We start from the raw sequence: 26,159 nt of genomic DNA, 5'->3' as shown, positions 1-26,159 counted from the left end.
GAATAAAAAAGCCTCACTATCAACCAACTTGCCCAACAATACCATTATAACCCCGCCCACTATTTCTGACACACTAACACGATTCAAATTCTCAAAAGTTACTATTCTCGAAACAGAAAAGACAATACTCTCACTCAAACCCTCTAACTGCCATGGTGATCAGTGCCCTGCCCAACTCATAAAGGATGCAGCCAGAGAACTGTCACCTTTTATCACTAAATTGATCAACGCATCATTTAGGACCAACAGCATCCCCACTAACCTTAAGGAATCCTGGGTGCTCTCTTTACTAAAGAAACAAACTTTAAACCCTCTAATTCCCACGAACTACCGACCCTCTACCACTTCACTTGTGCTACTTCATGATCTCCCCTACAGGGATCTTCAGGGTCACTCACCTCCTTCCGCGGTTGATGCCGCACCCATCTCCATCTCGCATAATCCCTCGATGGAGTCAGGACTGATGAATCTGCTGGCCGTCTCCTCCGAGGGCATCAATTTGGCAGGGGGGAGGGCATCCCTGCCTGTGGCCATGGTCTCCCTCTGATTGCTGGCCATGATATTGCGTACCCTCAACCGGAGGTCATCCCACCGCTTCCTGCAGTCCCTCTCACTGCGTGGGGTGGGACCTACGGCTGATACCTTGCGGGCTACCTCCTGCCAGATTTGCCTCTTTTGTTGCTGCACCTCCCGCTTCTTGTCGTGGGATTGTATTGTGTCTCCATGTGCAGCTAGAGTGTCCGCTAATATGGTGAGATCTGCATCTGAGTAACGCTGTTTATGCAGCCGGGGGGTGGTCTTCCTGGTAGCCTTTGACATCCTCCATGGATTTCCACTGTGCTCTCCGAGTATCGGCTGGTGGTTATGGAGGATGGCAATGGATTGTGTTTTTAAAGATGGCCGGCATCCCATTTCCCGTTCCTGCGCGATGACGTAATTTCCGGGTCTGTTTTTTGGCGAACACGGTATTACCATGCCGGTATTACCATGCCGGTATTTAGGGGTTGGTATGAGGCGGTACCGCTATGGGCGGGTCCCGCAAAGCCGGTATAGGGGAGTTGGAGGCCCTTTAGCTGCATGGTGGTATTGCAATTAGCAGGTTCATACGAGCACGGACCCGCTCATTCCGGCATGCCGGTAATGAACCCGGTTTTACCGGGCAACTCGTAATGAGGCCCCATATGTTGGTTCCCAAGTGTGCTGTGCTGTCCAGGTAATCATTCAATCCGTTATTGTCTTCTTGTGTGCTCCTTCTAATTCTTGAAGTCTTCCTGTAATTTGCTATCACCACATCCATAAACGCATCCATATAGCTTCTTCTTGCTGGAGGATTCTCAGGTATCTCCATCAATGATCCAGGCATGTCCTTATGTTGGCTTACTTCTGTAGGAGTTTGCACAATTTGCTTCATCCTTTCAAGATACCAACCAGGCATGAACAGGTCTCTTATGATTTCTGCTCTTGTTTTCTCTCCAGGCACTGCCCTGATCTCATGTCTCGCAGGATCTGGTGTGCTTTCAGGCGTTGTCTCAGTTTGCTTATTCTCTAAAGCCTTTTGTCTCTTTCAAAGTTTAGCTTTCTCCATTTGTCTCTTAACTTCTCTTAGTGTGGAACTTCTCATCGTTGGTTGTCCAAACTTCCCCTATTCTCTGGAATGTGATTCTGAACTTATTGACACTAGACCAGGTGTGTATGTACTCATTGTTTGTGTACGTGTACCTTTCATCAATCCATTCTCGGGTTTAATTTGTCGACCCTTTCTCCGGCGTTGCAATTCATGTGTTACTCCAAGATTCGTGTGTGTGTCATTATTTATCACAAGCATCTAAAGTTCAGTCACTTTATCATTCTTTCTAGGAACTGTAATGACTATGTAAGGTCTGGGTACCTTTGTAGGTTTCATGCGTACATCATCAGGTGGGTGCATGGGAACTTGAACACTTTGTGCACCAATGAAAAATGCAGTTATAATTGTCAATGACAGTAATATTATAATGAATACTATGCATGTGTAAATAATACATTTGTAGGTTAGTTTACAACATTTGTTCCTTGGCCAATATGAATGTCTCTCCTCATGAGGGAGGACAACGTTACTGTTCTGGTTGACCATCTCGATCATCTAAGGAAGTAAAACTAACTCTTTAATATATGCTAAATATTGCCACCTTGTCTGGATTCTACTGTCTCTGCTTGCAGGTCACACATGCTAGACTGCTTATCCTCTTTGTCTGAATAATCTTGTCTCTGGAAACAGATATTTTTCTATAAACAAAAGTTCTAAATGAGGCAATACGTTCTGCAAGTCTTTAATTTGCGTGTTCAAAATAGACCAGTTCCCAGTCAATGCCTCTTATTTGTTTCACTCCAGACGACATGTTGTTCCTTTTTGTCAGCATAAACAAAAGTGAAGTCCTTGGTAACACCTTCACGATCTGTCCCTCGAAGGAAAGTTTACAATGTTCTCCAGTGATTCTGGTGCTGATTATAAAGTTTGACCTGCAATATGATACTTTGCAGGAGCATACTCATCTGTGTAGAGTTCGCTGGGTCTCTGATAAAAGTGAGGACATCAACTCTGGCATGTCTCCCCACAAGTTCTCGAAAGTCTTCAATGAAGTGAAAAAATATGTTATTAGCTAGTCCGCTATCTTCTTGTGACAGGGACATTTGCCTTGTCCTTGCTGTACCCCAGGAGCAAAAGAAACTGCTCAGCAATCACTGTGAGCAACCTCCTTATTATCTTTTCATTTTCAGGATCTTGAAGAAACTCTGTTATGCTTGTGATTCTTCCCACCAACGACAGGTATGATCTCAATACTAACGCAAAATAGATCAGAATGTCTTGGGTGAGGTCACTATAGCGTGACACCATAAGTAAATCCAAACAGGGCATATATTTTCTTATCAAGGCTTCAGTGTGCCTCAGTCAAAAGGTCAAAGTCAACAAGCTATTTTGTGGCTTATACGTGCAATTCTTCTTCTTCACCCTGCAACTAGTATGCACAGAGTGTCTGTGTTTTTATTTCCTTTATCCCTTATTTTGCTCAAAGGAAGTGTCCAAAACTAAGCCACAACTTTTCACAAAAGTTCTTTGTCCTTGCTTTGCTGGTCATGCGTCCTTTTTCCTCATCATGGATCTCATCTGCACGTGCTGTGGTTCTTCCCCGTTGTCTGTAGTCTCTTCACATTGGGGTGCAGGCAGAGAGTCTTCTCAGATGTATGGCTTGATGTCACTCAGAAAGATCCAAGCTCTCCTTCCCTGTAGCTTGACTGCAGAGGGTGTAACTTCCTCCACCCTAAAGGGATAATTGAACCTCGGCTCGTCCCACTTTTTCCTCGTGTGATTTCTCACCAGGACTGTGTCCCCAGGGAATAGTGGAGAAACACGTAAGTCTGGAACTTGGTCTGTTGTAGTATCTCCTTCTGTGTTCTGTGTTGCCCTGCACCCTTCTTGTCGTCGCTGCAGCTGTCCTGAAATTACAGTACGACAAGATGTCATGCAATTCAAGTAATTTTGCATTTCCGATCCTAACACATCTCCTGTTGGCTGAGCATCACAACTAGCTCTATTTCGTGGTGTTAATGGCAAGTGCATCCTTCAGTCCATCACGATTTTGTGCGGCGTGAGATGATGGTCAGAACCAGGCTGGTTTCTGAGTCCATACAGTGCCAGTGGAAGACAGTGTAGCCATTCCTTCTTCAGAGTAAGCTTCAACTTGGCTATTCTTTCCTTTAACAAGCCGTTAAGCTCCTCGCATATGCCATTCCCTTGAGGATGATACGCCAAAAAAAACTTGTGCTTTATACCAAGCAACAAGCTAATCTGTTCAAATACTGCATTAACAAAATGAGGACCATTGTCTGACCTCATGACTTCACACACTCCCCATCTAGGAAACACCTCCCTTACCAAGAATCTGGCCACACAGGTAGAGTATGGGTGTGCACATGGACCTGCTTCTATCCATCTAGAGAATGGACACACCACAACAATTAGATACCTATACCCGTTACATACTTGAATCATATCAACATATTCGATATGCAAGTGCTGAAAAGGCCCATTAGGCCTTGGGATACCTCCTCTAATCACATGTAGTGTGTGCCCAACTGTGAATTGCTGACAGATTACACAGTTGACCATAAAAATACAACGTGTTCTGCCAAGTTCGGTATGAACCAGTCTTCTGCAATTGTTGCTGCTATATTCTCCTTTGTCATGTGCGCTGGATAATGTAACTGTTCCAGTGCTATTTTCTTTACCAGTGCTGCCTTGTCACCACAAGCTCTCGGAGGGGTTTAAAGAACACCCTTGTCGCTTCCATAGGTTCTTCTCCTCCTGTGGTGCCTCCCCTTGGAGCTCCACTAACTGAGTTTTTCCCATATTGCTATAGCGTTCTTGCTTGCTTCGTGCAACAATCATTCTCTCCTGCACATCAGGTATTTCCACATTCATTATTATTTCATCTTTGGTTGCCACACGCTTGGCTTCAGTGTCTTCTGCTTGATTTCCACGTGAGAATAAATCTGCCCCTTTTATGTGGGCGGCACATTTCACGACCGCTATGCCCACTGGGAGTTGTAGTGCCTTAATCAACCTATCCAATAAGGTGGAGTGCTGCACTGGAATGCCATCCACTTGGAGGTAGCCCCTCCTTTTCCAGTGTGCTAGGCCTGCATGCACTGATGACGTCACATAGGTGGTGTCACTGTACACTGTTACTCCCTGGTCTGCGTGATTCTCGAGTGCGAGTATTGTTAGGCAGAATCACCTGCAGTACCCTTTGGGAACACTACAGGCAATGAGGAGGACAAGCGTAAGCACAATTCCACCTTTGGTACAAGTCCGTACTACACAGTAAAGTGGTTGCGATGGCTGAGCAGCCAGACTTATCTCAAGCGTTTAAGTGAGCAGTTGAACAAGTTACACAAAGGACCAACTAATACAATGATTCAAATAGACACTTACTCAAGGTTTCTTGGTAAAAGAATATACATTTCTTTACTCAGTCATTTAGAAAACATTACACTAGCATAAGCAGCTCAATATCACACACTAATAAACCACAAAAATACAACCGGTAAGTAAATGAACAAGTTTAGCTCCCCTGAATTGGGAGCAAAATGGCACTTTCGTTCCAGTGGTCGATTCTGCTTTCAAAGCCCCAGAGACCTGTTTTTAAACAGTTCCCCCCCATTCATTCCAGTGAGGATGTCACTCACACAGCAGGGTGGCTGTCCTTGCCGGACAGTCAGCCAGCCAATCACGCCAGAGTGCATTCAGGTCTCCTAGGAGACTAAACACAGGGAGTTTCGGGCACCTCCATTACATCCTGTCCACCCCAAACACTCAGGCACCAGAGGAGGGCTTCAGCACTGAAGCCCACCAAAGGCCAATGAACAAAGGGACCAAACCTGGTTTGGCGCAGAGAGTTAAACACAAGAAGGACTTTTCCTAAAAGAAATGGCAAAAAAAGTTGACCGGTGTCTGTTTTTACAGATAGGTCTGGGGCGCCATATTGACAAAATGGCTGACCTGATTTTTAGCTACCATTGTTAGCGGTCGGGAAAAATCACCGTAGTTGATCTAAACCACTGCCACCAGCCATTTAAAGTAGGACAAGGTAACATTTTACTGTTACATGAGTGTTTTGATGCAGGGGATGCTAGGCAACCCCTCCAGCACTCTATAGGAAGATAGTGTGTGCTGTGTCAGTAAATTTAAAAAAGACTAGTAAAGCCAATTTAACTTTACATGCTCTGGAAGACAGTAGTCAGTCCCAGAGAAGGTATTTAAACAGTGGGAAGGCTGAAAGACATCCCTGTGTCACTGAACTGAATGTGCTGTGTGACACACAGAAAAAGATGATGCCACTGGAGTGGTTTTAAAACTCCATAACCAAAGAACACAAAATTAAAACACATATCAAAATACATGGAAGAGTGGGAAAAAAGGCTCTCACTCTTACCAGGTAGAAAAATTAAATCCTAGTAATCCAGCAAAGTGGCTGGGGGTCTCAGAAAGTAAGGGAAATTAACACATTTTGAGAATTCTCCCTAACAAGTATCAACACCAATAATTCTGCAGCTTGTGCTGAATAATGTGAGGGTAATCGTGCACTAAGGAGCACTCGAAATTCCCCATTTGCTGTGTGTTTCATCACAGTGGCGCCTGTATATATCTGTCCATCATTTTGTTCGATCCTCGAAGAACCATCAACGAAGATGATTTCTCCTACAGCTAATGCATTTTATTTTACTCTTGGGATCTCATCCTAAAATTCTTCATAGTTGGCAAAATCATGTATTGGCTCTCCTTCAGTGACTGGCTCTGCTATGCACATAGCTGGGTTCACTATTTTGCATCAAAATATTTTAATTGTTGGATTTGACATGACCACTTCATAAGCAGAAGCTCTCTGACATGTCAATGTGCCTTTTGGTTTCTCTAAATAATGAGTGCTCGACGAACAACGTCATTGGGCATCCCATTACAATGGTTGTAGCCTTTTCTATGGTGAACGCTGTGGCAGCTAAACTTTCTTCGCACGGGAAGTCACCCCTCATAACTGGGACTAGATTACCACTGTAGTATGCCACGGGCTTGTACCCCAACGTGGTTTTCTGTGTGAGTACTGCTGTCATAACACTGCAATTCGTGTGTGAAAACTGGTAGAATTCCTCTGCATAATTGGGAATCCCTAAAACTGGTGCCGTGCAGGTGGTCTTTTTTAGTTCAACAAACCCTTCTTCCATCGTCTCGGTCCGCACGATTCTTTCTTTTGTTGCCTGTGCTTTCTTTATGTCTTGTAACAAGGGCCTGGTATAGGAGCTGCAGTGAAAGACTCATGCCCTGACATAATTACATAATCTAGAAAACTCTGCATTTGTTTTATCGTGTGTGGCTTGGCTGTTTTTGAGATGGCTTCAGCCCTTTCAAGGATAACCTTTTCCCCTCATGTGAGATCAGTTGGCTTATGTACAGCACTTCTTGTTGACAATACTGAAACTTCTCCTAGTCAACTTTATATCCTTTCTCAGCCAGTATAGACAATAGCTGAATAGAATCGTGTCTGCACTTTTCCTCTGTAGTGCTGCAAATGATAATGTCATCCACGTATTGCAAGACAACACTCTCTAATGCAATATTGCTTAAGTCCATCTGTAGGACTCTGTTGAAAATCGAAGGAGACTACAGTACCCTTGAGGCAACCTTGTGCTTTTCAGACGAACTTGTCTGAACGTAAACAATGTCAAATCTTGTGCGTCTTTTTGCAATGGGATTGAGAAAAATGCATTTTTCAAGTCAATCACCGTGAAATACCTTGCCTCAATGGGTATATTACATAGGATTGTGTAAGGGTTAGGGACTAGCGGGAACTCAGCCTCAACTATCTGGTTTATTGGTCATAAATCTTGGATTAAATGCCAGAACCCTCCCTTTGATTTTTTAATCAGATAAATCGAACTATTGCATGACGACTCTGACGTCACTAAGATGCCCTGCTCCATCATGGCAGAAATTGTCTTAAAAATCCCTTCATCTGCTTCCCTAGACAAGGGATAAAATTGCTCCTGGTTTCAATTTAATCTTCACTTCTCCGACTCCTTTCAGTAATCCTACATCATAAGGGCCTGTAGGCCATACTTAGACAGGCTCCTTTGCCATGTCGTCATCAAAATATTCAGGACGTTTTTGTGCCAGTATCATTCTTTGAGGCACCCCTATTTTGATCATATTCACCCAATTAATTAGATTAACCTCAACTGTCATCTCATCTTCACCTATCTGCTCTTCAAATAGGTCATCATCAGTGACGTCAGTCAATCTGTACCCTTCCCCAAAGACGATTACTGCGCACCATTGTCTGCCTTCATCATCACAACCATCAAACAAAGCCATTTCTCTTTGCACTATGGCTGCTTGTATTGTCAAGGGAAACACTTGTCCCTTTTCCTCATGGATAGGTATTCTTGGCCTGAACAGAAACTTATCTGGGGTTCTCATTGTTTTATCTGTAAGGCCTGGTACCATGACATTAAAATATGTACTCCATATGCGAATTTTTCTGGTTCCAATGGAATAGCTCTCATAGCCATTTGTCCTGTGTATGCTCTAATCATTTTGCACATGTTGAAATAATGCATTCTTGGAGTTCAACATACTATGCCCTTTTCTGAGATTGTCATGTTTAACTTTGTCATTAGGTCTCATCCCAATATATTCACCGGGGTTTGCCTTGCATATAACAGTGGCACGTTCATGTCACTTTCTCCTATGGAAACTGGAAGTTCTTTCGCAAAAAGAACAAAACTTGTTGCTCCTGTGAATCCCTGAGTATTTAAGAAAACTTGCCTTCACGTATACACAAGTGTGTTGCACCCATGTCAACTAAGAAAGAATATTCTTTATCCCCTATACAGACATCTACCCTTGGTTCTTCATGAGGGTTCTGTGTCACTGATAGGATAGAACACATCAGGTCTCCAAGTGAGCTGTCCTAGTCCATACATAATCTTGTCCCATTCTGAGGGAATGGATTTCCCCTGTCACTTGTGGCATCTCTTATTCTAGAATTCAGTACCTGATCTGTGCCTGTTGTTTGTAACAGTTGCATTGGCGACTGTTGACAATGTTCCTGTGGAGAATATGTCACATTCTGTGGTTGCAAACTTTTCGGTACTCCCGGCGCTTGCTGCTGCACTGTGATTTTGTGCAACTCCATTTCCACCCTGCTGCGAGAACGCAGATGGATTCACCATCCCTCCTCTTGTGAATTTGCAACATGCCTTGACTTCTTCATGTGCATGCTAGATGCCCTATCATTCCACACATCCAACATATTGGCGATGGTCTGATCATTTGCCCATTTTGCATATCCTGGTTTCCGCTTTGCATATTTTGAAACCTTCCTTGATTGTTTTGAAAACCTCCCTGATTACTCTGCCATTCTCTTCCTCAAAAGCCTCTTCCCCTTGGGTAAAGCCTGTTATTGCTTTGATCAAACGGCCTTTGATTATTGATCTGTTGTGTATTAGATCCATGTGTGTTAGTTATCATTGCCCCTTCAATGTCATACTTTGATAATTTTTTATGCACCAATTTACCCTGTTTACCTTTTTGTGCAGCATCCTTTTTGCGATTCTTCTCTTGCAGCAGCCTGAAATAGTGCGCAATGGGCAACTGTATTTCAGACCATGGCTTAGCCTCAATCCCTACCAATTTCTTAAGCTGCTTCTGTACCTGTTCTGGAAGCCCTTGGCATAATATATGGTAAAAAATGGGTATAGATTTCACTCAAGATTCACAAGTTTCCAGAACCCAGGCATCTTGTAAATTCTGAATGTAAAGGAAAGGATCATCTGACTCCTTCAATTTGCATGTCATCATAGCTCCCATATCAAAAGTGTTCGGGTATAGCACTCAAAGCGCTTTCCATACCGCCATTCTGCAATTTTTAAACGGCGCTCTGTCATGCGCTGTATTAACTGTAGTCACTCCAGGGTAACCTGCACACATCCACACATCGTCAGCTCTATCATCAATTATGGCGATTAAAAGACGCTTAATATCCCCTATTGCTAACGTGTTCACTCCCATCATTTTTTTCTAACTCATGTATCCTTTTTCCGGCTCCCGATGTCAACACTGGGAGCTTATTTTTCAAGTTTTCTCTATCCATGTGTGGCCAAGGTATATATTGTGGCCTCGTTCCTCCTTTTTCTAGTAAACGGAACTGTGACACCTGGCACTCCTTTTCCTATTTCATCATTTTCCTGTCCACCATAATTTTCCTGCATCTATGTCTACCTAGCAATGTCCTTAGTCTGCTCACATAGGGGGTGGAGACACCCCCCTCAGACCGTATGATACTCCTTCATGCCGATCTGATTGTATGACTGACTCTATTGTCTTAGGGGCAGATGCACTAGAATATGACCATCTCATTCCCTTTCCCCTAGAGAAGCGTTTTTCACGTCTTCTCTCGTCTTCTCTCTCTTCACAGTCTTCTCTTTCTGTGTCTGATATTGTCTGTGCCCAACCTGTGCAACTTCTCTCATCCTCCTCATTTCTGGTCAGAGTTTTCCTATCTAATGACAGCGCTCTATTTCTGCTATGTTCGGAGGTGTCCCCAGTATCGTACAACTGAGTGCTCTCAAGACGCTCGTCCTCTCCTTTCCCTTGGGGTACTAGCCCCATCTCATTATATATTCTATCGATTGTCTCTCCGATGCTTCTGGTGTTGAAGTCATCTTTGATATTTTCCCTAGATGTGCCTGGTACTGAATTGTACTCAAGGAAGAACTCTTCTATTTCTCCCGAGCCTTCTACTGTATTGTGGTTTTTAACCTCTTTTTGCAGATATTCAAGATCCTGTGCTCTCTGTCTCCGCTTACGTTCTATGTCATCATCAAACTCTCTACGCTATCTTGCTTCCTCTTTGACCCTATCTTCTTCTTGCTTCCTCGCATATCTTCGTTATCTTCGCATTTCCTCATCCCTTCGTCTTTTTATTCTCTTCTTCTTCTTCTTCTTCTTCTTCTTCTTCTTCTTCTTCTTCTTCTTCTTCTTCTTCTTCTTCTTCTTCTTCTTCTTCTTCTTCTTCTTTTCTCCTTTGTTCCTGTCTATCTTGATCATCAGCTGTTTTCTGCTTATGATTGTGTTTTCTTTGCTCTTCTGCCTTTTCCTGTTTCACGATATGACTGCTCTTGTTTCTGTCTATTCTTTTTCTTAGCCCCTTCGTCTCTTTATCGGTTTTCCTTTTCCTTCCTTTCTAATTCATTCTGTTCTCCTTTTTGTCTCATATCCTCAATGCCTTTCCCATCAAGTTTAAATAAAATCTGACCTCCCATCCATTTGTTTTATGTGAATGCCGTCTCATCTGTCCTATCCTCATCTCCTTTCCATCTCTTTCCCTCTCTTCCCGCATCTAGAGATGTACTTGCTTGTGTTTGGTCTCCTTTTTCCTTTTCACGTCTCTCCTTGTCCTTCGGAACTTTGGAGGTAATATCTCTGTCTCTATCTTTCTCTGGGCTTTCGTTACTACTTTGCGTAGGTGACTCATATGCCGGGTTGCTATATCCCGTGGCTGCTTTAAGTTCCCTCAACGGGTATAATCCTTCATCTTTACTATCTTTGCTTTTACTTTCAGATGGGGCGGGTGGCGCAGAAGGCTCCTTACCCCCCTCTGTGCATATATTCAGTATCCAATCTAACGGTGGCTCCTCCTCCTTTTGTTGTTGGTACATCTTCCAAAGTTCTAAACTAGCTAGGCGTTTGTCTAACTTTTTGCCAGTATACGTGGCATGCAAATATGTCATCATGTGGTGCAGGACCATTTTAGATAGCGATCCGCCTTGGGGCCATGACATAAACATGTTGTTTGCGGTTCCTTTAACCCATTCTACACTGTTTAAGTTTAGGTGCATGCTTCAGCAGCTGTTTGCACATGCGTATCAATGGGGTAATGTCTTCCATGCTTAACCTGTTTATCTTCTCCTTTATATAACACTTTATTATGCTTTATGTTTCCCAACAAGATCAACGATATGAGCGAGCACCAATCATCGCAAGCTCCAATCCCATTTTTTCAACAATAATTTAACTTGTACTTTTGTTAACTACAACCATCAATACATGCCATGCAACATAATATTATTACTTTCATGCAATTCTCATGCTATTTTTAAAACGTTTTTACCTTCTGATGTCTTAGATAAAAAACATAAAACAGACAAGACAGACTCCGGCTGGCTACACAAATCTCATGCCATCTGCTTCCTCAGATGCATCCTGCCCCTAATTTGTATTCTGACATGGAATTTAAGGCCATTTCTTTCAGATCGACTTTCATCAATCTGGCGTCTACATCATCCTATCAGTTCAGGATTTTAAATGAAGGCTTCTACTAGCACTCTTTAAAGCCTAGGAACTTGGGCATATACTCTTATCTCTGTCACTCCGGGTATCTCTCTCTCTTGCTCAGCCACCCTCGAGTCAATATCTTCCCCTTAAATATGCATTATACTCTTACTTTGATGCTATTTTTGTCCCACCTCCCTCCGTTACCTTCCGTTGACTTGTTTTAAGGCATGCAACTTTTTTGCCAAAGCATTCAGTCTTTTTCACACACCGTTCACATATTTTTCCTCTCCGAATGCTTGGGATCTCCGCCTTTATTACTGCCTTTCTGTGCTGCTCGTTCGATCCGCTGCTCGTAGAAGTGGGAAGGGGTTCTTGGGGGAAAGCAAAGGTTCCTTCAGACCTAACCTGCAGGGTTTTCAATTAAACTAGCCACTATCTACGGGAAGCTTTTCGTTCTTTCAGCTGGATGGCAAAGGACTTGTGATATTGCAGAGGACCCGGAGTTACTTATGTCGACGGTCAATGGGTGTCTTATCTAATCTTAACCATCTAATTTCTGCTACCAAGTAAACTGAATGGTCCCCAGCTGGCCCATAAGACTGGGGGTCTCCAAACAGCCCTTTAAGATGAGCAGCAGCACCCTCGAGATAGATGGGGATTCAGGTTGGTACTCTTGCACCAAGTAATTATGACAATGCAATAGTTTGGCAAAGGGAGTCCGTTTAAGTACAAAAAACGGGGAGTTCAATGAACATCAGCAACCGCTCGATCTTCCTTCTCGCTTAAACTTCAATTAATTTCAGAAAAAACACAATATGTATACCAAAAACACGTTATCATTGACGCGTAATCTTAAAAACCTAACATGCAATGTGATAGGTTATAGGCAGGTAACTTTAACATAGGTACTATATCTGTATATGATAACGGGGAGAGGGGATTGGATAATCAATGTCAGGTGGGGCAACTAAGCCCTTCTTTCAAAATGGCCACTGTAAACATCACTAAAAGTACGACGTCTCATTGGTTCTACTAACAATAGGACCCTAGATTACACAGTTCACTATGATTGGATTGGCATCAACCCCACTCATATTTTTCCACTTGTGCTTCGCAGCATGCAGAATAGCCAGCCAGGTGCAGGGACTTAGTCTGCACCCCAACTTCCCTCCAATTATGTTACAATCATTCATCACCTCAGTGGTCATGTGTAAATTATTTGTTTGTAGTTTGGACTCGAATCTGCTCTTGGTCTGAGAAAATTAAGGAGTATGTGTATGGCAGGGGTCCATGCCTATGTATGAAAGTCTCATACCTTCCTTCCTGCCTTGTCACATCATTTAGACAACGTGAAATCAGCCTCTTCATGCATTTTTGTGTATTTGATTTCATTCTGCCAGTCTTCTACCATCTGTGACTTATCTTGACCTTTCTGAACAGGATACTCTGTTCTTTTTTTCTTTAATTGTATCCACTGTTGGCCTATTCCAGCCTGATATAACCCTGACTTCTTGGCAAGGTTACCTTGAGCTGGGTTTCTCTCCATCTTAATTCTCTATTTGTTTGCTGCAGCACTCTTCTCTTGAGACCTTTAGTAACCTTTTTTCAATTCTGCTCATGTGCGTAGTGGATTTACACTCATATATAAAGGGCTTTTGAGGTAGATATATGTACAGTTGGTGCCTACCGCAATCTCTTTTACTACTAAGCATAAGCAAGCTTCACAATGGGCCTCATTACATGGATGGCGGTGGACCGAGGTGCTATTAGCACCTTGGTCCATGCCGGTAAAATACCGGCACCACCTTGGTGGAAAGGGGAATTACCTCCCTATTCCAAGGTTGGTGGGGCAGTAATTCCCCCTTCCCCCATTGCCCTTCCCCATTCCCATTTTTGCCCCATAGGGCATAATGGGAATGGGGAAGGTGCTAATTACGGCACCGCAAATTGCGGCACCGTAATTAGCACCAAGGTCCCTTTGCGGGTTGGTTTTTAGCTCCTGCAAAAAGCAGGCGTTAAATTCCCCAACCTGCAAAGGGACCTCGTAGTAAGGCGGTAAGGGTTTACCGGTACCGGTAAAATACCGGTACCGGTAAACCCTTACCGCCTACCATGTAATGAGGCCGACTGTCTTTGCTTCTTGCGGTTTCTTGCATCTGTACACGTTTAAACTAACTTAATATCTTCATCGTGCATATTGCATAACTTTCTACATCTTGACATCAATTTCTTCACCTTATGCTCAGGATGTCACTTATCCATGGTATCTCATCTATTTGTCAGTATTCTCAGGTCATTAACTCTTGTATATGTGCATCAATCCGATTTCTCAATACGTCACCATTCGTCTTCCTTTAGTATCTTCTTGGCTTCTTCGGGTATTGTGGATGTGGTTTTCTTAATGAGTACCTTACTGTCCAGGTTTTCTTAGGTGTTGGTACTTCAATAGGTGTTGTTATTCTGATAGGTACTGGGCAGAGCCCAACTGCAGCTCTTTTGGTTTATCTGTTCTCCATACGTCACATATTTTGGCATGAACGTACCTGGCACTTCAAAGGGGGTGGCTGGAGTGCGGATGATACTGGGCACTTCCTCTTCAACCTTACCAACACTAGAATAATGATGCCATCTGCAGTATTTTAAATTGCATTGTGAAACCCAGGTCTTTCTCCCACTATACAGGACTCTTATACCTTGGTGTGTTTTCATTTAATTCTACTGTGAAAGTATTTAAATTGCATTGTCAAACCTACGCCTTTCTCCCAGTATACAGGGCTCTTAGACCTAGGTGTGTTTTTCATTTAATTGCACTCTGAAAGTATGTAAATTGCATTGTGAAACCTAGGCCTTTCTCCCACTATACAGGACTCTTAGACCTAGGTGTGCTGTTAAACTGCATTGTGAAAGTAGTGCTGTCTTTGGTTTTTGCCTTGTTAGCAAAGCGTTCACCTAGCAAACTGTTCTACTACTGTATGAGCCCTTGTCATTTTTTTAATTTGTCTACTATTGTCTTGTCTCTCCTTGTCTCTCCTTGTCTCATCTGCTTGCACCCCCCTGCGTCCTTCCCTTGTGTTCTCCCCACCCTAACACCCCCCACTTACTCTTCTCTCCTCTCCCTACCTACTCTATAGTGCTCTCTGTCTCTCCTATTTTTTCATACTGCTTCTCTCTCTACTATCCTGGGCTCCAAACTAGGCCTCCCTATCACTGACACATATACCAGTGCTTCCTCCAGGCAAAACCTCACTGACATCCTCTTTGTTGTTCCATCGCCAGCCCTATGGACTCTTCATATGTTGCTTTCTTCTTTCTCTTCTTCTCCCATTAATGGCGGCACCCGGTGGGAGGCCCTCCTTGCCTCCTTCGACTCCTCTAAGGTCATCATTAATGTTTACCTGAATGGTACCATTTTGGTCCATGGCCCTCAGACAAATCTTATCCTCTTTGATGAACACTTCCCGTGCCTCATCAATTTCCTTCCTTCTTCTACTGTCCCCTCTCTTCCCTCCACGGCTTCCTTGTCTCGCCCTGCTGTCTCCTCCTTGGCTACTTTTCCCTCTCCTTCCTCTTCTGCCCCCCTCAGGCTTCTTCTAAATCTCTGCAGGGCATACCTCTGATCTCTACCCCTTCCCGGAAGTCTTTGAAGGACGCCCACCTTCTCCATATTGCCACTCTAAACTGTCACTCAGCTGTCAAACACTCCTCAGACATCTGCCACCTCCGTGAGGAACCTGGCCACGATGGTTCACGGCCAGCTCTGTTATGAGCTTTGACACTCCCTGACGGCTACAAGATCTTCCCCACACCCAGGTCCAATCGTTACGGAGGGGGAGTAGCTCTGATCTTGCCTGAGTGGATTCTTGCCTCTGTCATTCCTACGCAGGCCTACTCCTCTTTCAAATACTTCATCTGCAGGCTCTCTCTCTCCCAGCCATTCCCTTACTGTGGCTATCATCTATCGGCCACCTGGTCAGATCTCCTCTTTCCTCTCTGAGTGGGTGGACCTCTCCTCTTCCCTCCTGGTCTCGCTAACTCAACTCCTCCTTCTTGTAGACTTTAACATCCACCTGGATGCTTCCTGTCCTGCCTCTGGACTCTTTTGCAACCTTTGCGACTCTCTCTCATTCTCTATCCTTCCTTCTGTCCTGACTCACTCCGCAGGTCACACTCTGGATGTTCTGATCTCTACAGACCTTCCTCTTTCTATCCCTCTCACCACTCCTCTCTCCTTGAGTGATTACTTTCTCCTTTCCTCCCACCTCACTCTCTCTACCTCTCAGGCCAAGTCAACTCCAGCACTGCCACCTACCTTCCCGCTTATGCGACCCATGAAGCGCGTGTCAGTTGAGGCTTTCATCACCACTTTTTCACCTCCATCCCCCTTTGGTTGACTCACACCCTGACACAGCCCTCTCCATGCTCCACTCTGCTATATCTTATGCTCTTGATGTTCTTGCCCCCATCATGAGCATTCGCTTGAAGCCCAAAGCCAAATGCAACTCCTGGTATGACTCAGACCTTACTACCCTTAAATGCAAGTGCAGGGTGGCTAAGAGGAAATGGCGTGCTTCTGATACATCCTCTGACAAACTGGCCTGCCACCTGCTCCAAAGGCGATGCCGGCTCTCTGTCTGCACCAAGAAGATAGCCCACCTCCAGGTCTGCGTCTCTGCGGCATTTAACAATTCAGCCAAACTCTTTAAAATCTGCAAGGAGCTGGCCAATCTCTACATCTCCTGTCCCTTCCCAGGCCCTCTGCACGGCCCTGGCTTCTCGTTTCATCTCTTAAACTCAGGGCATCCTGTCCTCTCTGTTTTCCTCTCCCCCTCCTCCCTCTACTCTCTGCTCTTCCTCTGGCCCCTCTTTGACCACCCCTCCTCTCTCCCTCTCTGCCTTTCCCCTGTGAAAGTTTTCTAGACAAGTCTGATCTATGAATGTCTCATCAAAACAGGTTCATCCCTGTTCCTCCAAAACCGTCAACGACCACATTGACATATTGGCCCCTGCTCTAGCTGACTTCTGCAACCACTCCTTCACCAGTGGAGTCTTCCCTTCCCCTTGAAGCAGTCCCTTGTGCACCCTCTTCTTAAGAAACCCTCTGCCTACCCGTCCTGCCCAGCTAACTATCGCCCATCTCCATCACTCCTTTTCTGGGTAAACTCCTGGAAAAGCTGGCCATCTCCCAGCTTAATATTCACAAGGAATCTGCAAGTTGTCTCCATGACACTCAGTCTGGCTTCAGATCTACCAGAAGCACGGAAACTGTTCTCATGAACATACGTGAAGATCTGCTCTCCAACCTCGATTCCAACACCCCCTGTGTCCTCATCTTACTTGATCTCTCTTCTGCCTTTGACACAGTAAACCATGACATCCTGGTCAACCATCTCTGTGATAACCAACCTGGGTATCACCAATCAGGCCCTGGTTTGGACGACCTCTTTCCTCTCTGATCGACCCTCCCAGGTCCAACTTGGGTCCTTCCTCTCATCTATCTCTATCTCTACCTGTGGTGTGCCCCAGGGTTCTAACCTCTCTGCCTGGCTGTGCAACCAATACCTGGCACTTCCTGGCCACCGTATTGCCGCCCTCTGCCCCAACTTTCAGTGCTATGCGGATTACACTTAACTCATTTTCAGACTCCCTTCTGCCACTTCTTCTCCTTCTCTCATCTCTGACTGTCTGCAATCCAGGAGTGGCGTGCCTCCAATGTTCTCTGCCTTAATGCCAGTAATACCAAGATTCTCCTCATCAGCACACCTGCTCCCTCCTTTCCTGCACTCTCCTGCCATCCTCTCTTGGCCCTCTTCCTGCTCCCAACAGTGAGGTTAAAAACGTCAGGGTCATCTTTGAATCCACACTCCCCTTCTAGCCTCACATCTCTGACATCTCTAAGAAGTCACACTACCAGCTGCACTTCCTTAGAGGTATTCCTCCTTTCCTCTCCTTCCCCTAGAAGTCCACTGTGTCCAGAGCTCTGGTTGTCTCTAGGCTGGACTACTGCAACAGCCTCTTTCTAAATCTGCAGGCTTCTACGCTACACCCTCTGCAACTCATCCAGAACAGGACTGCAAGACTTATCTGTGGGATGTATTTACCCATGCATCCGAGCCCTACCTTAAAACTGTGCAGTACTGACATGAAAACATCATGATGGCCAGAGCTTCCCAGAAAATGCACAGGGAAATGCATGAAGAATAGGCTGCCACTCATTTTTGCCGATGTTATGGGCACAGAAGGACACTGCCTAAAACCACCATTGGACTACCCACACAGTAGTCTGAAACCATTGGGAATGGCAATGCTGATTGCCAAAAGCAAACCCATAACTGTTGGGAATTCATTTTCTTAAATCCCAAAAAGGGGTGCAGTACCAGTACTCACCACTATCCAAAAGCCGGCGTTTTAAAACAACACCAGATTTTACTTTTTGCAAAACTGAATAAATGAACCCAAAACAGGCCAAAGAAAGACTTACTGATAGGTGGATACAATCTAAAGTTATATTCTGAAGTGACTTGAAGGTTTATAACAAGACTGGCTGAGCTGTGGATTTCAGCAGTTTAAGTAAATGTGGACTGAAAGACACTAAAAAATCTAAGTGTTTAAATTGACTGAGTGACCTACTTCTGAGTGTCACATAGGTTGCAATTGTTTAAATGTCATAGTTTTAAACTTAGAATCAGCATTCTAGCTGCATATGTAAACATTGTCTTGACTTAAACTGGGTAACAAAAAGTGACATTTTATCTGAAACCTGGCTTAAGGAACTGAATTCTGCCTGGCAACTACCCCCATCAGGAGTGAAACGTGAGTCACAGCTGTGTTCCCAGGCCTAGCTGCCCTTTTGCTGCTCACACCAAAAGGGATATGACACTTCCCTGATTGAATTACCTGGGCTCTGCAGGAAATTGAACAAAGTCCTGTCTTGACTCAGGCAAATGTTTTATGGCGGGAGTCGTAAATGGAGATTTCTCCTGGAAGCACAGGGGAGGGGCACTGCCTGTGAGAGCAAGCTGGCTTGGCAGAACTGGAAAAACCAGAAATTCAACCTTGTGCTGGAGGAAAACCACACCCCTTTGGGGCCAGAACATAACTCTAAAAAGATGAATAACTCATAGAGCGGACATGTGAAAATTGTATAAATGACACCATAATTCTTGTGATTTTTCTGCCCACATTTTAAGAGGTTTTTAGAACTGGTGGCATGTTCAGGGGGGTTTTAGCGGAAAAGAGGATATTACTCAAAATGTGTGCATGTGAAAAATCTGACACTTCATCAATTAATGTCCATACTCCTTGCGCACATGTGTGTAAATTTGGGGTCAATGTCCGGAATTGCAAAATCAGTTAAAAAGTGAAATATGTGCCATTTCTGAATGCAAGCCCTCAGGAAGAGCAGATTTGGACAGGGTATACCTCCTGTAATGCATGATGGGTGCATATGATTTTAAAACAATATGTACCTCTGCAAATATGTTTTTTTTTATCAAATATAGATTATGTGCAATTTGACAGGGGAGTGTCCTCTCTGCAAGCCATAAAATGACATCGCTCTGACTCACAGTTCCTTCCCCAATCAGGGGAGAAATGAAAGCTTGGCCAATGATAAGTGGAGAGGGGCTGGCTAGTGATGCTGCTCACACACACCCATTTTAAAAACACATAAAAGCAGAGAGACAGGACAGATAGGGACCTTCAAATCCATTTGCTGCGGGACGCTCTGCTGGAAAATCCATACTTTACCTCCATCAACTTCAGAGACCCAGACCAGACCAGCAGAGTAGAGCTGACCTGTTAGCAGAACCAGAGAGAGCTGGCCCAGATCACTGTGAAGTGCAGAGACCAGAGTCCAGTTTAAAACCTGACCAGATCCGTGGCGAGGCCCATTTAACTCAAGAATATAGTGTGAGTACCTAGAAAACTGGGCAGAACCAATCTCTTAGTTAAAATAATATAATCCAAGCTATTTTAATCTAAGTAGAACTGCCTCCTAACTGTCACCTGTCATTTGCAAAGCTGTCACCTGTCATTTTCTAGTTGCAAGCTGCACTTGTCTTTTTGAACTTTAAAATTTCAAATCTGAAAAACGACCTTTATTTAATCGCTCATATCTCTGTGACCGTTTGTGCTAGAGACTTGCAGTAACTTTCATCTGGAAGCTGAGATCCTAGGCTTGCCTAGGACCCCAAAACGATAGTGATAGTCCTTGTAGTTCCTCTGTAATCGCGCTCGGCTCATTCGCAAATTTAGCCGCGATTTGACATTTTACCGCGATTTGCAAATTTCATCATGTGTAAAAATCTGCTGCTGCTTGCCTTCCACTTGCCAGAAATTCGTTTAACCTGCTAGTTACACCCTAGATCCTTGCTAAAGTGAGCGTGGACTAATATTAACTAGATACCACTCACCCTGAACCTCTAGAGGGAATTAAAAGCATTTTAGCATATTTTTTTCTTCATTGCCAGCACATTTAAAAGCATTTGGGCCTGTGTTTTCAACGCCTGTAATCTAAGTTGCTGGGTGAACTGAATCACATTTGATTGCATTTCTGAGAACTGTGTGCCTTCCTTCCATATCCTTGCATTGCATAAAAGGGGGGGGGGTGAATTGTCCAAGAAAGTGATTACATTGTCTTTTGCTGAAATCCTATCAAGTTATTTTCCGTACTGCATTTCATTCCACATTGCATCCATTTGAAACCATCAAAGTATTGTTGCTACCTTATCCATTTCATGTCAACTCCTTAGTGATTATCAAGAAGTGTGCTCGTGCCAGATTCTCCGTTGTTAATCTTTATCATATCAGATTAAGTGTGCTATTCAATTATTAATTGATTCTAAAGTGTGATATATATACCTATTGTTGAAACTATCAATTAAACCTTTTAACTTGCAAAACAGAACTACTTCTTGGCTCAGTGGGGTCAGGAGGATTCCAAGAGAGGGGTGTTATATAGGGGTAGTCATCCAGAACGCATGAACTGGACATAAAGATATATCAATAAGGGTTTTCATTCAGTATTCTAGACTAGGCGTTGACTTGGCTGTAGTGCTGAATTGAATCCTCTTACAAATTGGGGGCTCGTGCCGGACGTTTGGGTTAGATCTATCACTTGTGCAGATTAATACAGCGTGCCAGCTGACCAGATACACATATCCGGTCGGATCACACGCTGTGTTACGCTGTAAAGCACTCCTCAAAGGAACGCTCTAAGAAAAAGGTCTGTTTTGCAAATATAAAATACAAACTTCTGTAAGTCAGGAAGGAACTCAAATTCCAGAATGACGACCTTAGTAGACATGAAAATAGCCAGAGAGCACTTCTTACATAAGTTATTTGTGAGAGGTGAGTGGACTCATCAGGACCAGATGGTCTGGTTGCAGGCCATCACGCAACAGGTCACGGAAACAGGGTCAGATAAATGGAGAGATCAGGGTCCCTTACATGTGGCCCTGAGTGAACTATACATGGCTCCTAAAGCTAAGGATGAACAAGACAAGATGGTTAGGATAGCGGCATACCTGTACCTATATATGGGAGACATGCAGGATAGATGTGCTGAAAGCCAAAATCTGGCCAATAGGCAACAGCTGGCGTTAGAGAAGGTCCAATCTGACCTGGTCTCTTCTGAGCAGAGGCTGCAGAGGAGCCAGGAGTCAGAAGATGAGAGTAGACAGCACATCATTAAAATAAAGAGGGATATGGACATCCTGCAACAGGAAAAGGCTGACCAGGATACCAGATTTCTGGCCTTGCAGAAGGAGTACCAAGAAGGTTTGGACTCCCTACTGCAGAGCCAGAAAAAGCTGGAGCAACAGTTAGACTTCAATAGGGCATGTGCTGAGCAGGTAGTCACCCTGCAAAGCCACCTAGATAGGGAGAAGGCAGAGAGCAATAAACTGATTTTGAAAGACCTGGATACCCAGGCAGAATTTGACCAGGAGCGCCAGAAAGCTGGTTCCTTCCAAAGGCAAAGGGACGACCTGGCGGCACAGATGCAGGCTCTTAGTCAGGAAAGGGATACCTTAGGCCAGGAAGTCTGCCACTTAAAAAGGAAATTGGAAGAAAATCACCTGGCCCTCCAGGGACTGGGTGACCTCCAAAAAGAACAACAGAACATGTTAGAGCACACCAGGAAGGTGGAGGATGCTCTGGCAAGACAGGAGCAGGCCAATAGGGACACAGCTCAGGAGGTAACCCTCCTGCAGCAAAGACTGGCCCAGTGCTCCAGGACCAATCAGGAAACGCAGAGAGAGAATGAGGCTCTCTGCCAGCACAATGATAGGCTCCAACAACAGGTAGCGATGCAGGAGAGACTGATAGAGTCTAGTAAGGCCTTAACTGAGGAACTGAAGGCACAAATGCAGGCTCTTGCATTGCAACAGGGAGCAGGGGCGGATAGAGATGAGGTTCGCTGGGAAAGGGAAACTCCGGAGCATAACCTCAGGAGCCCTAGTACCAGAGGCCCTCATACCTCCCAGTCCCTGGACTCTACCACCCCCATGTCCCCTGGCGCACATGAGCACAGGGCCACAGGGATGGCAGATTACTATCCAGCTAAAAGTATGGGGCTCATAGGCCAGTACCACTCAGGAATGGAGGGGTGGGCATCCGGGTATGGGCACCCAAGTACAGTACAGTTCAGTGGGGAACCCCAGGAGAGTAGGCCCATTAAGGGCATCCTGAAAACCTCTGCCCAGTTAGGTCAGTGGGGGGGGTACCCATCAAATCCTGGCAGCAAGGAGGGATCTGAAGACTCCTCTGAGCGGTACAGGACACAGGAGACCAGGTCCCCACATTCTGCCAGCCATTTCCAGGCTCGCAGAATCCGGGAAAACCTGGAAGAACAGACGGGAACCTCTGGGAGCAGTGCCTCCGAGTCAGAGGATGAATGGACAAGGGTTACCCGAACCAAAAAGGCCAATAAGGCAAAAAGGGCCTTGCTTAAGGACCCCTTAAAGCAGATTAAGGCGATCAGGAGCGTCATCACGCCTTACCATAAGAACGCTAAGTATTCTGTTTGGGAACACTTGGAGCTCTATGAGCAAATGATGGAGACTTTTCATTTGAAGGACAGCCAAAGCTGTATCCAATATGTAAAGTGGACATTCTCCCCAGAGTACTCCAGTTTCTTTGCAGGGCTGGAGGACCAAAATCATTCCAGGTGGTCCACCTATAGGGCGGCCATATTAAAACATTTTTCTGTTCACAGAAATCCCCAAGAGGCTCGCAAGGCAGCCTACAATTTACAATTTGGGGAGGATCAGGCCCCACAAGAATTTGTGCAGGAGTTAAAGCGTGCTTTTGCACAGACCACAAGAAGGGTGCGCACGGATAGCAGAGAATTTATTAATACGTTTTTCCATGCCTTGCCCAAATACATAATGACCCAGCTCGTGAGGGATTTTCACGAGAAAAGATCTTTAGACTGGGTCATCCAACAGGCGACCCGGCTCTATGAGGTGCAGAAACCGGTAGATAGCAAAAGTAATGCCCAGAAAACCCCCAAAGCCAACAGCACCCCTGCTGCTGCCAAGGTGGCAGAGGTAAAGGCCACCCCCGTTTTGGATTTGGAGATGGGGGGGCCTAAAAACCTACCTGCACCTAATAATGCTATGCCCAGAAGGTCCTCGGGCCAGTCACAGACAGGGAGCCAGGGAGGCAGCCCCACAAATGGGGTCCCTCGCTCTCCTGATTACGTAAGTCCCTGTTACAAGGGAAACAGACCCATCCTGGGTTATGTGTGGACTCCTCCAGCCCAAGGGGGGGGATCCAGCCAAGCACCTAGCCCAGGGAACTTCCCTCCTAACTTCCCACCGGAGGGCAGAAATTCTCCAAATCCTGGGCAGAACTTTTTCCCCAGGTATCCACCCAACTTCCAACCCCAAAATCATCCATCCTTCTTTCCCCAATTCCCTGAGCCTAGACAACCTAATCCGGGAGAGGGGAGGCCAAGGGTGGAGGGGTACCCAAATCTTCCCAATCCTGGGTATTACCAGAGAAGGGACAGCTACCCTTCCCGGGATCAGCCCAGGGGAGAAAACAGGGCCCCGTATCAGCCTGAGCGGGTTTCCCAGTTAGAGCGCCAGGTTCAAAACATGGCGCGGGATCTGGGTCACATACTGAGGGCTCAGCAGAACCCTCAGATGGGCGTGCCGGCGCAGAACGCACCCAACTCTGGACCTGGTGCTCCAGAACAATGACGGGGGCAGCACCCCGATAACTCACCGGTTCCCAGGGAGGAGGCACAAGGGGAAGGGGGGTGTAAAGCCTTGGAGGAAGCATCCTTCCTCACTTGTAAACAGCCCCTGGAAACCCAGGAACCGGAAACAAAATCTCTTGCCCCTGAAAGTCTGCCTCCTAAGGAGCAGAGGGGGGGTAGGAGAAACAAAAGACCCAAACAGACACAGTTTGAGGAGGAGGTACAGATCTTCCAATTTGAGGGAGAGGGATCCTCAGAGGATCCTGGGAAAAGGATCTTCTCCTTCAGAGAGGGGGGAACTCCTCCCAAAGAAAAATGGGTCCCTAGGGATGCAAATCCAGACTGGGGAGATGTGGAGACTGAGCTACCGCCGCCCACCATCTCATCCCAGAACCAACCGCAAAAAAATCCCCTGGTTCAAACCCATCCTGATGACTGCCTCCAAAAAGGGGAGGGCGGCCCGGAACCGGAGCCAGGGGAACCCACAATGGCTCTGATCTCCAGTTGCCAACTTTTTCTTTCAGATTCCCAAGGCTCTCCACAGAATTCTGCCCAAATCTCTTCTCCAGCGATGTCCAAAACCAGAAAGTTAGCCCACCAGTTGTCCAAAAATGTGCATTATCTGTGCCCCCTTGAGGAGAAGGAGGGAAGATACTATGCCCCGGTACAAGTACAGGGGCAGGGTACAATTTTGGCACTGGTGGACACTGGATCTCAAGCTACCCTTCTGTCCAGAAGGGCCTTTGACGAACTGAATGCGGGAAGGGGAGAGAATTACCAAATTCCTCTCACCTCTCTTCCGGGACAACTGCAGAACTTTGGCGGGAAGGAAATTTCTGTGGAGGGGACGGCAGATTTGGACATATAAATTGGGCGACATAAGTTGAAACACCCGGTCATAGTTGTGACCCCAGAGGGCACCCCTTGTTTACTAGGGAATGACCTCCTGAGAAGGTTGTCACCCCTAATAGATTGCGTAAACAAGGTCCTCTGGACCCAGACTAGCCGACCAATAAAATTAAAACAGAGTGTCAACCATGTTAGTTTAAACGGCACCTGCCACATGGTTGAACAAAAATCTGACCAAGTAGAATTTCACTTCCAGAATAGCCAAATTCCAGACGTGACAGTAATAGCAGTAGGACAACAGACTGCTGATGGCGGGTCCTCTCTATTTCTGAAAATCAACCTCATTTCCAGTCTAAAGTGGTACTCCACGCTGGAAGGAAACACTCTGAAATTCTTTACAAATCCACAATCAGATATTACCACTCCTATAGTCCAGGAAGATGTGAAATCAGCTCAGAGCCTGGCTGATATTCAGCAAATTGGAGAGCAGTTGTTCATCCCTGTCCAATTAAATGATGGGAAGGACTCTGTTCTCGCTCGAGTGTGTGTGAACAACGGTAAGAGCTTCATCAGCGAAGCCATGTTCCGCCAACTCCCAAAAGATCCAGCCATTCCCACATTCAAACTGATAGACAAATGGGAAATGGACCTGGAAGCACCTAATTCCAAACATCTCCTGCCAAGCAGGTGTATGCTCAAAATGTCCATTGGCAACAAGAGCATAGTCCACAATTGTTGGGTCGTGCGAGACGTCCCTGCCGCCTTCTACTTAGGCAGTGACATTCTCAATCGCTTTGCCATTAGTTTGGACCTAATAAACTTCAAAGCTTGGTCCCGATTAGCGGATAATCCCATGGGCTTTGATGATCCAGAAAAAGCATTTAGGTCAGCTCAATTGCTACCTTATGCAGTTGAAATTCAGATTAAAGAGGAAGTCACCATCCCAGAAAGGACCCGACAATTCTCCCTGGAAGTGAAAGTTAAAAGAGGACAATATTTGCAAAACCCTGATGCTTACATACATCTAAATGCTTCTCTCCAACAGCAAGGGTTGGGGGTAAACCCAACTCCATTAGTCAACATAGAACATGACACCATTCTAATAGAGGTGGATAACAGCGACTTAAAGAGTATTACTCTAGCCGCAGGCACCATTATTGGAATGGCGGTTGATGACCGACATTTTTCCATCGACTTAGTAAATGAACTCTTAGGGCCAATCCCCAAGGACTGTTT

The sequence above is a fragment of the Ambystoma mexicanum genome, chromosome 5q, assembly GCF_040938575.1.
Source record: "Ambystoma mexicanum isolate Mex_15411 chromosome 5q, UKY_AmexF1_1, whole genome shotgun sequence".
Lineage (NCBI taxonomy): Eukaryota > Metazoa > Chordata > Amphibia > Caudata > Ambystomatidae > Ambystoma > Ambystoma mexicanum.
Note: the sequence above shows the minus strand (reverse complement) of the source record.